Here is a 13,060-nt window from a genome sequence, read left to right as displayed (position 1 = left end):
ACTCAGCCATAAAAAGAATGAAATCTTACCATCTGTGACAGCATGGACGGACCTAGAGGGTATTATGCTAAGTAAAATAAGTTAGTCAGAGAAAGACAAGTACCATATGATTTCACTTATATGTGGGATCTAATGAACAATATAAACAAACAAACAAAACAAAAACAGACTCACAGACACAGAGAACAGACTGATGGTTGTCAGAGGGGAGGGGGGTTGGGGGACTGGGTGAAAAGGTGAAAAGATTAGAAGTACAGATGGTAGTTACAAAACAGTCATGGGGATATAAAGTTCAGCACAGGAAATACAGTCAATAATACTGTAATAACTATGTATGGTGCCAGGTAAGTGCTGGAAATATTGGGGGACCACTTTGTAAAGTATATGATTGTCTAAGCACTATGCTGTACACTTGAAACTAATAAAAAATAATACTGAATGTAAACTGTAATTGAAAAAAATATTTCAAAAATAAATAAAATATTTTAAGCTGGAAAAGAAATTAAAGTAAAAGGATGGTATGATTTACACCTGAAAAAAAAAGTTAAATTACAGAGCTATTATAAATAAGATAATTTAAAAAGCGTTGTTTTTTTTTTTAAATATACAAATGTTAATTAATATGCAAAATAACCAGCAAAGATTGGTAAGTTCAATTACTGAAAAAAAAATCAGCAGGGCAAAGCCATCATAAACAAATTTAAAAAGCAAACAGTAAACTGGAAAAAATATTTCCAAAAAATAGCATAGGGCTATTTTCCCTAATATAAAAATAAATCCTATAAATCTAAGAAAGAGTAACAAAGAGATAGAAAACCAGAGGTCACAATAAAGATATAGAGTCCTTAAAAGACAAAAGATGTTTAATCTCACTCATAATGGTGATGTGGAAAGAAGATGTGCAGGTGAATGTAAGTTGAAACAACCTCTAGATATGGTACTTTGGCCATATCTACCAAAATTATAAATGCACATACACTATAACCTAGCAATTCCATTTCTGGCAATGTATTCTATACACTTCTATACAACTGTGAAATGATGTACGTGCAGGATAATCAACTGCATCACAGCTTTTGATAGCAAAAGAAAGAAAACGATCTAAATGTATGTGAAAAAGGGGCTAGTTAAGTAAATGTTACACCTCTATAATGGTATTATAGAATGAATTTTTGTGTCTTCCCAAAATCCGTACGTTGAAGCCCTAATACCTGGAAGTGGGGCTTTGGGAGATAATTAGGTTACAAGAGGCACGAAGATGGAGCCCATGATGAGATCAGTGTCATAAAAAAGAGGAAGAGAGAGCAGAGCACTCTCTCCCCATTGAGGACACAGTAAGAAGGCCAGGAAGAGTCCTCACCAGGAACCAAATCTCTAGGCATCTTGTTGGACTTCCCAGCCTCTAGAACTGTGAGAAATAAATGTCTGTTGTTTAGGCCACCCAGTCTATGGTATTTTTGTGATAGCAGCCCAAGCTTACTAAGACAAATGGCATATCATCAAGGTGTTAAAAAAAAAAAAAAAAGCATACTATTTATGTACTGATATGACTAACGTGAAATCATCTCTAAGCTATATTGTTAAAAACAAAAGGTAATGTGCATGGTATACAACTTAAATAAAAAAGGGGGGAGGGCAGAGGTTATACATTATATACTATGTAAGACACACAATCCCTAACAGGCAATCTGAATTCCATAACCTCTGAAAAATAATTTAAAAACATAAGGTTAGTACAAACCTATTTGGTGTCAAAACCTGAGAAAAAATTCCAATAATTCGTTATTATCTTTATTTAACCTACCTATTGTACTATTTATGCTTTTAATACAGACATATTAAAGTGTTTGATTATGGGATGCTACCCCATTTCCTACTAGGGATTTTGGATAATATAGTAGATGCACTTATATTACCTTTCTACAGCACCCCCCCCCCAAAAAAAAACAAACAACCCACCGTTATTTCTGAAATACACCTGGACTAAGGGTCTGGACAAGGAATTATCTATCTATTTACTTGCACAGACATAAATCATCTTTGGAAAGACTCACAGAAACTAAACACATTTCCATGTAGAGGAGTTGGGTGGCTGCACAGAGTAGAAAGCAAACTTTTTACTGTATATCTTTTTAAATCTTTGAAATTTTAAATCAAAGTGAATACACTACTTAGTCAAAAGATAAATAAAATGTTAGTAAAAATCACTAAAACTCTTTCCGTGCAACAGTAACAGACAAAGCCAGATGCTTCGGTTTTTGTTTGTATTGATCATAAAGGGACCCTTTTTCATTACAGGGAAATCTATACAACGGTGGCTTTCCTTTATTTATCTCACTTGTGGTTGACCCAAATGGTATCTGAGATACCCTTTTAGGAGTAAGTCAGGGAATGGTGAGTTTCCACTCCCATTAACAGCTTTTAGGAAATAGCAACATCAATGTTTCTGATGCCCTGTGCCAAGCAAAGCAGGTGTGCTGGGCTGTTTTTCTTTCTTAGTGTCCCCAGAAATATGTTGGGGCTTGGGCCTGTCAGCAACAGGAAGCAGTGAAGCCCACTCTTCTGAATATAAGAAAAAGGCTTAAGAAAGTGCTACCAGCACAGATCTAGTCTTACATGTTCAGAGCTTCAACATGAAGAGTTTGAGGACTCCAGTTAGGTACTCGAGTAGCATCTTTTCTACTATGTGCTCTTCATACACTTATTTTGATATCTTGTTCTGTTCCAAAATGGATTTGAGGTGACCATAAGGTTTGCATTTTCTTATGATTTAGATTTTGAGTAATCTGTACCACATTCTCAACTTTAACTAGAAAGTAGAAGACATCTTGTTTTTTGTGGTTTATCTAGTGAGTGTATTTTAAAAGGAGGAGCTGGGGGTTTTTTTCAGGTGCCCCCAGAAATATGTTGGGGCTTGGGCCCCTCAGCAATCCAAAATGCATAGTTTGGATGTCCCCAAATACCCCAAAGCCCAGCTATCAGGCCTGATGACTAAAGATTCCTAATGAAATGCCTAGCAATATTTGGTTCCTTTCATTAGGACATAAATGCACTTGGGTTTGTCCTCTCTCATCAAGTTATACTCACTGAAAGAAAACAATGACTGGCTCTCACATCACTTAATACCTATTAGTACTTATTCTCAATAAATAGTTCCTATGCAAAGCCAGCATCATTTCAGAGTTGTTATCTCAAGGAGGAGAAAGAAACTTGATGTATGGCTATAACAGTAGAAACACTATACAGAAAACCTAGAAAAACACACAAAAGATAATACTTCCGGGTGTTATTTATAAATCACTTCCCTCATTTTTCTAGACCTCTAGAAAATGCTTAATGAACTGCTGTGGTTACAAGGTCTCTGACAAATCTGCAATCTTCACATAGAAGCAAAGATCCAAGTAAGATGAAATTTAAAAGATGAAGCAGCATTCCATTTTCTTCAAACGTGGGCACATGATAAAGCTATTCCCAGCTCCTGGATTCCCATTCCTTTAGATATCTATCAAAATAAACTGAGGAAAGCTTAGGCAATTCTCTGCGGGAGGGAGACGTAAAGTGGCAAAACAACTTTGTATTAGAGAATGTGGCAAAAAAATTTCCTTTTAATATATACTTTTGGAACATTTCCAATTTTTCAGGCAGAAGAGATTACTGATCCAAATGTTAAATCATTTCAGTCAATTCAGATGAGGTGAGGCAATCAAATTTAAATAAACTCCTCAGAGATGCAGAGGGAAACAACTGTCATATTCTGGAGATTGCGAATGTATCCTGTACATCAAATTGGTTTTAAATTTACTTGGCATTTTGCATTTGTTCCAAGTTAAAAATAATAAGTGATAACAATAGCTAAAATTTCCTGAATACTTACATCTAGCGTTCCAGGCATTGTACATGCAGTACCTTACTCAACCCCACAGCCCTGTGAGATTATGTGCTATTATTATTCTCCTTTGACAGATAACAAACCAGGTCAAAAGATGTTACATAAACTAAACTAGCTTATGCCATATAGTTAGTTAGATTTGGAGCATGGACTGGAACTCAGAGGTGACCCTAAAGCCCATGCCAGCAACCACTATTAAGTTTGGGCTCCTTAACTTCCTAGGATACACAGATATATGTTGTCTATATTTGCTACAGTGTGATATAACCCACCACCTTGAAAAGGAATGGCAGCTAATAATTTTTCTAAAAGGCCTTATCACACTCAGATATAATTTTAAAAACTGGATTTCAATGAATTTGGCCTGCCCAGAGATTTGTGGTAGATGTCTGTTTGGGAGAAGATCTCTCATAAATCTTTTGAAAGAACATATATTCACTGTTTGGCTATGCCTAAGTCCCATCCCTGATCATAAGTTTCTTGAGGCTAATAAATTCACTTTCACATCTTCCACTAAGTCAGTCCTGAGTAGAGTCTTGTTAGTAAACCTGGCACCATGGAATACATAAAATCTATCCTTGAAAGAACTCCTAGCTTACAGTGGTGCTTTTTATTTGTTTTATAAGTATGGATATTACAGAAAATATCTGACTCAACAACTTATTTTGCTTCTGAAAATTACAAATGGTCCCACTGTCATTGCTGTTCTTGACATGGGATTCTGATTATCACCTAATAAGGCTCTTTTTGTCCCAGTATATTTTCTGAAGAACCACCTATCTGGAGAACAATCTTTCTATTAAAAAAAAAAAAAAAAGTTCGAACAGTCTCAGTTAGTGCTCTAAATCAAAAAAGCATAAACAACTTGCTAAGGCTCTAGGGTTTGTTGATGACAAAGTCCAGACAACAGAACAGAGAAGTGAACCCAGGTCTGATTCTACCTACTGCCCTGACTGATAGAAAGACTCTTATTTCAGTAATCCTGTAATCTTTTAGGTAGTAAAGTCCTTTGACTCAGAACTCATTTCTGACATCAAAGTTCAAGTCAATCTGCATAAGAAGACGACAAAGCTTCTAAATGTTCATGTAAAGAGCTCATGACTAAGACAATAAGCATCTCAACTCAATGAAATATGCCAATGATTCATATTTAAAGCTATGTGGCTATAATGACTTCCTTGCACTACGTGGATCAGAAAGGCTACTCGTGGATCAGAAAGGCTACTGACCGTACCACTGACTTGACCAGAGACCTCCACAGAGCTGGCATCTTAACGTCAGACATTATATTTCTACAAGTGCCACAAAGCACTTCAACTTATCTAGATGACTAAATATGTCAAAACTCAATTTAATGACAAAGCAGACTAAGAAGAATTACAACTAGGATAGTTTGAGTAGTAACAAATTACTTCAAGTTGTTTCACTGAACATTTAGTATCTTCACAAGGTCATTTCCGTATCAGACATTGAGCAAATAGTTAAGATTCTAACCTTATTAATTTTGGTAGAATATATTCCTAAACTAATTTCCCTTCCAACTGGCCATTCTCCCAGGATCTAATTCTGCCAGGACATTTAAAAGGAGGCCTTTTCAAACATTAATGGAATAAACTTGCTAACAGAATCAGTGCTCTCTCTTCCTTTAAACATAATTTACAGGGGAATGGGGAGTGACTGCTAGTGGGTATGGGGATTTCTTCCTGGAGTGATGAAAATGTTCTGGAACTGGTGGTGATGCAGGCTCTAAACGCATCAATATTATGGTACATAAATTATATCTAAACAATGGTGATTTTTTTTAAACTAACAAAAAATAGCCTGGCGCCCACAGCTCAGCAGTTCAGCATCGACCAACGATCCAGGAGATCAAGGTTTGATTCCCAGTCAGAGAACATGCCTGGGTTGTGGGCTCGATCCCCAGCAGCGGGCATGCAGGAGGCAGACAATCAATGATGTCGCTCTCATCACTGATGCTTCTCTCTCTCCCCCTCTCCCTTCCTCTCTCTGAAATAAATAATATATATGTGTGTGTGTGTGTGTGTGTGTGTGTGTGTATATATATATATGTGTATATATATATATATATATATATATATATATATATATATATATAAAAATCAACAGAAAGTAGAAACAAACAAAAGCCTCTGGCTTGACCGTTGCCCAACAGTGAGCTACTGCTAAAGGATTTTTATCAATAACCTTACTGGAATCTGACATACCTTAACTAAGATTGACATCCATTATTTTAATAAGGTATCATTCTCTTGTTTATTTGTACTCTACATCAGGTAACAAGCTCACCCCAAATTCTTTCATATCCAAAACAAATGCTAAAATTTATTACGTAGTGACTGGAAATAAAATGCAACTTGGATAAATTGCTATTATTTTGAGTTTGAGGCCCATATGCTTTACCAATAGTACTAGTAAAGGAAGAATTTGAAATTAAACATTTCCAGCAAACATTTCTAAAATGTTATTGGAATTAAACATTTCTAAAACTTTTATAGAGCTTGTTCCCTTTGTTCTAATTTTTCCACTTAAAAGAGTCATCAGAAACTTTTCACGTAATATTCACAAAAGGTTAACTGCAATCATTTTAGACCCCTATTGAAATATCACTGTCTGTCTGTGCATGTGTATGAGACAGAAAAACAGAAAGATAATACACAGATACACAAAGACATACATTTGAGATAAGGGTTTCTTTTAGGATGCTGAATGGTTTAAAAGTGACAAAAACATAATTGATACTGAAGTAATTTAAAAGCCACTACTGCCATGAGAATAGATATGAACTGATCATTTAGCCATTTGGAAGTGACAGTTTGATTGAGGCTTCCAAAACTTTACAGAGAACATTAAATGTTTTTTGGGGTTTTTTAAGGTTTGATTTTAAATATTATCAATGGTAAAGAGCTGCTCACCAATCTGGCGTTTTTGAACATTTACTAATATTCCGGGCCAGGTGCTGAAGACACAGATGTAAGACAGGCTTGTCCTAAAGGAAGTCCCACTTTGCCAGTTTTTGTCAGGCACAGAACTAACCTGCTCACTTATAGAATCTGACCGCCTAGGCTTAGCCCACAGCAGGAAAATCTGAGGTAAACATTACAAATGACTATAAGGCTATAAGACTGTAACACTGAAAAGTTAAATTTAGAAATAAATAAAAGCTGTTGTACACTTAGATCAAAATCTAACTCTACTTTCTAATATAACATTATGCTAGAAGTTCCAGATCTATTACTAAAAAAATAGCAAAATGACCTATTATAAAACTGTATCTTCTTTAACACACATCACTTATACAGGGTAAAGCAAAAGTAGGTTTACAGTTGTTCATATGGAAAATAATACAATAATTAATAAATAATAATATAAGGATAAACTATGTTTCACGTACACACAACTATAAACCTACGTTTGCCCACCCTGTATAATCTCCTTATTTAAAAGTACATCTATTGTGTAAAAGTACCAGAGCTTTTTTATCCACTCACCTACTGATGGGTAGTTGGGCTGTTTCCAAATCTTGGCTATTGTAAATAATGCTGCAATGAACATAGGGGTGCTTATAGTCTTTCAAGTTACAATGGAATATTACTTGGCCATAAAAAAGAAAAAAATTTTACCTTTTATGGCAGCATGGATGGACCTGTAGAATATTATGCTAAGTGAAATAAGCCAGTCAGAGAAAGACAAGAACCACATGATTTCACTTATATGGGGAATCTAATAAACAAAATAGAAACAAAGTCTTACATACAGAGAACAGACTGACAGCTATCAGAGGGGAGGGGCTGGGTGGCTGGGTGAAAAAGGTGATGGGATTAAGCAAAAAACAAAAACAAAATCCCAAAGACACAGACAAAAGTATGATGACCAGAGGGATAGGGGTGGGGGGAGGTAGAAGAGGGCAAAGGGGGGATAAATGGTGACGGAAGGGGACTTGACTTGGGGTGGTGAACACACAATACTATATGCAGATGATGTGTACACCTGGATAGAATTGTACACCTGAAACCTATATAATTTTATTAACCCATGTCACCCCAATAAATTCAATTTTAAAAAAGGCACATCTATTATACTTCAAAGCATCCTCTCCCATTAAAGGATATTTGTACCCTTGAACTCTTGTGAATCCTGAGGGGGAAAAAAAAGACACCTACTAAGAAGGGCTCCTGGGGGCTAACTGGGCTCAAATAAAAAAAGCAGAAACCTAGCAGCCCTATCTGCACAGGAACCTCTCAAGCAAACTTGTACTGCAGGGAGAGGACTGCACTGAACGGCCGGCCTGCCTGCCCTGCTTCTGCCATTTGAGCTACACCTTATAAAGGAGATCCTGGAATCCTACCCCAACCAATAGTAGTGAGACTTTGCCCATCCAATGGGAGCTGCAGCAGCTCTCCTCTGACCAATCAGGACAGTGCTTTTTGGGTCCAAACTTCAAAGGTTCTGACCCCTGATTTGCATAAGCACAGGCCAATCAGGGAGCAGGCGCTGGGACTTCGGTCCATATAAGCCAGCCGCCTCTGCTCCAGGCCGCAGGACTCCCTAGGTGAGCTGAAAGGCTCAGTGGGGTCGAGCAGCACAGGCCTGAGCCAAAGGCACCGATGGGAGCGCCGCAGGCGGCCCACGAGCACAGAGCCCACCCTGGGTAAGGGGCGAGCCCCAGGGCTGTTCCACAGCTGTGCTGTTTTCACAGCGCACAGGGCACTGCTGCGCCGCTTGCACTGGATAGTTTCCTTCTTCACTGCACCCCAAACTGGGGGTTCCTGTCAGCAGTTAAACTGGCACCAACCACCGAGGTTGCACTCTCCATCAGGGTCCAGTACTGAACAGCTGCTGAATGAATGAACGAACGGAATGAATGAAATACACGTTCTAATTGCCAAGAAGGTGCTTGTTAAAACACAAGGGGCTGACAAACCAGAATTCTACCGGAAAAACCACTGAATTTCAGAGGTAAAAATAGTAACCACTCAACATTGTCGGGTACTAGCCACTCAGCATGTAAACATCTGATGAGGAACTTTCAGAAATTAAAAGTGTTAATCAAAATACTTTAAAATGGACTTGGATCTACCACCTAAGGACCGGGAACCCAAGTACGAGACAAAGAGATGGGAGGGCGGGGTGAAAAAGTCAAAAGGTCACCAGCGAGTGACCCTCAAGAGAAATGCGCGCCGACCACTGGAGCCGCGCCGAGCTCGATGGCCACCTCCCGCCCAGCCCAGGGCCCGGCCCCGTCGCAGCCCGGAGCCGAAGGCCACCCGGCCCTTTCCGCGCCGCGCTCGCCCAGAACGTTAACACAAAGGAACCACCGCGAAACAAAACACGGCCCCCGTGGAGGGTGGGCCGGCGTCGCGGCCGGGGGGCCCCAGCGCTCTCCGCGGGTGCCCACCGCAGGGGTGGCAGCCAGGGCGCGGCGGGCCACCCGGGCGCCTCAGTCCCGACCTTCGCCAAAGTGCTTCAGAACTTGCCACCCCCTCCCCGCTCCCGCTCCATTTTCCCCTCTCGACGTGGACGTGGGACCCGCGCGAGAACGGACGGGCGGAGCTGGGGCGGCAGAATGGGGGCGAGCGGCCGGGGCCCGCGGCGTCCCGCAGCCCCGAGCCCCCGGCCGGCCCCCGCCTCCCGGGCCGCAATTGTTTCCGCGCCGCCCCGCCCGCCGCGCGTCCCCCGCGCGCCCGCCCCCACCCACAGGCGGGGGTCACGGCGGAGAAGGCGGCGGCACAATAACATAAACACCGCGGGGCCGCCGGCCAGCCGCGCCCTGCGGCGTCCGTCGCGCTCACCCGGCAGCACAGCGAACGGCGACAGGAAAGCCCGCGGGAGGCGGCGGCGCTGTCGGGGCGCTCGCCGCGGCCGTTACCCAGCGCGGCCCACGGCTCTGCTTTCTGGACCGCGTCGTCCGGCCTCGGCCGCTCCGCTGAGTAACAGGGACGCGGGCCGTCACCGCGCACGCCCGGCACGTCATCGCGCAGGGCACCGCCCCTGCGCCTCGCGAGCGGCCCGGGGGCGGGGCGGCCCCAGGGCCCGGATTGTGGGGGCGGGGCCCGCGGCTTGGGGGCGGGGCTACTTAGGGGCCCGGAGGACTAGCGGAGGTCGCCGGGAGGCGGAGCTGAGGCCGAGCCTCCGAGCGCGGGGCGAGGGCGGGGCCAGGGGGCGGGGCCTGCCCGGCACGTGGCGGCGCGTGGCGCCTCCGCTCCGCCGCTGGCCCGAGCGCTCGGGGCGTCGGCCCCGCAGCCTCCGCGCTCTCCGCGCTCCCGGGCCTGGGCCGGCAGGGGTGCGGAGCAAACCCGCCCGAGGAGCAGCTCGCACTCGAGCGGGGCGACGATGAGGTCCACGCCGAGGACGCCAGTCCGCACCGCGCCCTCCGCCGCCCTGACAGCTGCCGGCGTCCCGGCGCCCCTCCTGCCGCGCCCTGTGGCCACCCCGTCCGGCTGCGGGGCGCGGACCTGCGGGTCGGCGAGCCCCTCGGTGCCCGCAGCGAGGGCCTGGCCACGCCGCACTCCTCCCTGCGGCGGGGCTTGTTTTAGCAGGAGAGGGGCGCTGTGTTCAAGGAACTCAGCACAATAAGATGTTCATAATGTATCATTCACAGAAAGGGGCGAGTCTACACACATATAAAATGGCCCTACTTATATGCTGTATATGCATAGAAAGAAACATGTCCAATTTAACAGTAGTTCATCATTGGACTGTGGAATAAAAGGTGAATTGGTTCTTTCTCTTTTATACTTTGGGCATTTTTTTCATGGTTTCCAAATGGAACAGTTATGTTCATAATCAGAAAAAAGTATGTTACTTTAATAATGAATAAATAAATGAAAGACATACATATTTTTGAATAAGTGAGTGAGTTCAAGCAGACTGTCTTCCCACGTCGCGTTGGGCGGGCTTGTTCCCAATGGCTGTGAAGTGCGCACACAGGCGATTGGTCCCTGATTGGCCTGTGCTTATGCAAATCAGGGGTCAGAACCTTTGAAGTTTGGACCCAAAAAGCACTGTCCTGATTGGTCAGAGGAGAGCTGCTGCAGCTCCCATTGGATGGGCAAAGTCTCACTACTATTGGTTGGGGTAGGATTCCAGGATCTCCTTTATAAGGTGTAGCTCAAATGGCAGAAGCAGGGCAGGCAGGCCGTTCAGTGCAGTCCTCTCCCTGCAGTACAAGTTTGCTTGAGAGGTTCCTGTGCAGATAGGGCTGCTAGGTTTCTGCTTTTTTTATTTGAGCCCAGTTAGCCCCCAGGAGCCCTTCTTAGTAGGTGTCTTTTTTTTCCCCCTCAGGATTCACAAGAGTTCAAGGGTACAAATATCCTTTAATGGGAGAGGATGCTTTGAAGTATAATAGATGTGCCTTTTTTAAAATTGAATTTATTGGGGTGACATGGGTTAATAAAATTATATAGGTTTCAGGTGTACAATTCTATCCAGGTGTACACATCATCTGCATATAGTATTGTGTGTTCACCACCCCAAGTCAAGTCACCTTCCATCACCCCTTTCCTCGCTCCCTCTCAGGCCTCTCTGTTTCCTTCCTTTACTTCCCCAGTAAATATCTATTGCATGCTCATTCTGCACGAGACTAGCAACATTAGGGAACCCACAGACTTAACCATTGTAATATGGAAATAATGACAGTAAGCAAATGAAAAATGATCGGCACATATATTACAAATTGATATGGATACACAGTATTATGAAACCAGTTGACAAAATTAATAAAGCCAGGAAATTAATAATTACAGAACTGCCTCTTGAGCTGAGAATAGATTTAAGTAGGTAGAAAATATTTCAAACAGAGGTCCCTTGGTGTGCCAGGGTCCTGTGAAAAGAGGGAGCAGAGTAGCTGGAGAAATTGAGGAAAGGCCAGTGCTGCTGGAAGAACAAGGAAGGGGGAGTTATTAGGTGGAGTCAGGAAGACTGGAAAAGGGCCAAAGCTAGCGCGGCCATCTACCCATGCTGAGCGTCTTGTCTTCGCCCACCTACCCATGCTGAACGTCTAGTCTTTGCCCACCTACCCATGCTGAGCGTCTTGTCTTTGCCCACCTACCCATGCTGAACGTCTGGTCTTTGCCCACCTACCCATGCTGAGCGCCTTGTCTTTGCCCACCCACCCATGCTGAACGTCTGGTCTTTGCCCACCTACCCATGCTGAATATCTGGTCTTTGCCCACCTACCCATGCTGAGCGTCTTGTCTTTGCCCACCTACCCATGCTGAATGTCTGGTCTTTGCCCACCTACCCATGCTGAACGTCTTGTCTTTGCCCATCTACCCATGCTGAGCGTCTTGCCTTTGCCCATCTACCCATGCTGAATGTCTTGTCTTTGCTAAGTGCAATGGGAAGCCTCTGCTGTGCTTCCGCAAAGGGGGGGCATGGCCAGAAATGTGTCTTGAGTTGTCCAGACGGCAGGTGGTAGAGCTTGGTGCAGGGTGATGATCATGGAAACAGTAGGAGGGGGAATCTTAAGAAGACCCTTCAGGAGATTCAGTGCACAGAACTTGAGGTGGATTAGGTGGACAGTGAAGGAGAGGGAGTCATCAAGAAAAAGCCATAGGTTTCTTGCTTGTGGGTGAGGGTGGGTGCTGGTGCCGGTTCACTGGATGGAAAGAGGACAGGGATGGAGTGGGACAATCATTAGAGCAGGTAGTTTGAAGCCTTTCGATCTACCCAAAAGAGATGGGAGTTGGCAGTTGGGTACACAGCTGAGCTCAGGTAGATAAGAGATGAATCGTCGGCAGACAGTGAGGACTTGAAGCCTTGGGTAAGGATGAGTTAGCCTAGGCCTGAGGGAGAGAGGCCAGTGAGCAAGACGAGAAGACCAGGAGTCAGCTTTGAGGACTGGCATTGAATGGCCACGGAGAGGATGAGCCTGTGAGGGAGCGGCCAGGGGGTACACGGAGAGGGAAACAGGAAGATGAGAGTGATCGATAGTATCAAATATAAGAGGAGGTTTGGTCCTGGAGTACTTAGAGCTGGAATTGAATTAGAGCGGAATTGGATTAGAGATGATCTTCCTGACCATCCCTCAGGGCTCCAGCAGAGACTGGGCTTAAGGGGCCTGCAGCATCCCCTTCTCTCCTTCCCCAACCCAGCCTCAGAAAGACCCAGGGACCAGCTGTCCCCAAGACAACTCCACTGGCACAAGAGACA

The 13,060-nt window shown here is 43.7% G+C and overlaps 1 protein-coding gene across 4 annotated transcripts in view; it reads right to left on the bottom strand.

Moving 5' to 3' along the window:
* MAPK8 (mitogen-activated protein kinase 8) overlaps window positions 1-9,897 on the bottom strand; it is a 120,442-nt gene extending 110,545 nt beyond the window's left edge. For all 4 annotated transcript variants that reach the window (XM_081158699.1, XM_081158697.1, XM_081158698.1 and 1 more), the window contains exon 1: window positions 9,700-9,897. The gene's annotated coding sequence lies outside the window, so the exon portion shown is untranslated. The remainder of the gene's footprint in view (window positions 1-9,699) is intronic.
* Window positions 9,898-13,060: the final 3,163 nt, after the last annotated feature.

The sequence above is a fragment of the Miniopterus schreibersii genome (genome assembly GCF_964146895.1).
Source record: "Miniopterus schreibersii genome assembly, chromosome: 14".
In the NCBI taxonomy this organism is placed as follows: domain Eukaryota; kingdom Metazoa; phylum Chordata; class Mammalia; order Chiroptera; family Miniopteridae; genus Miniopterus; species Miniopterus schreibersii.
The sequence above is the reverse complement of the archived record's forward strand: the minus strand, read 5'-3'. Positions and strand labels throughout refer to the sequence as shown.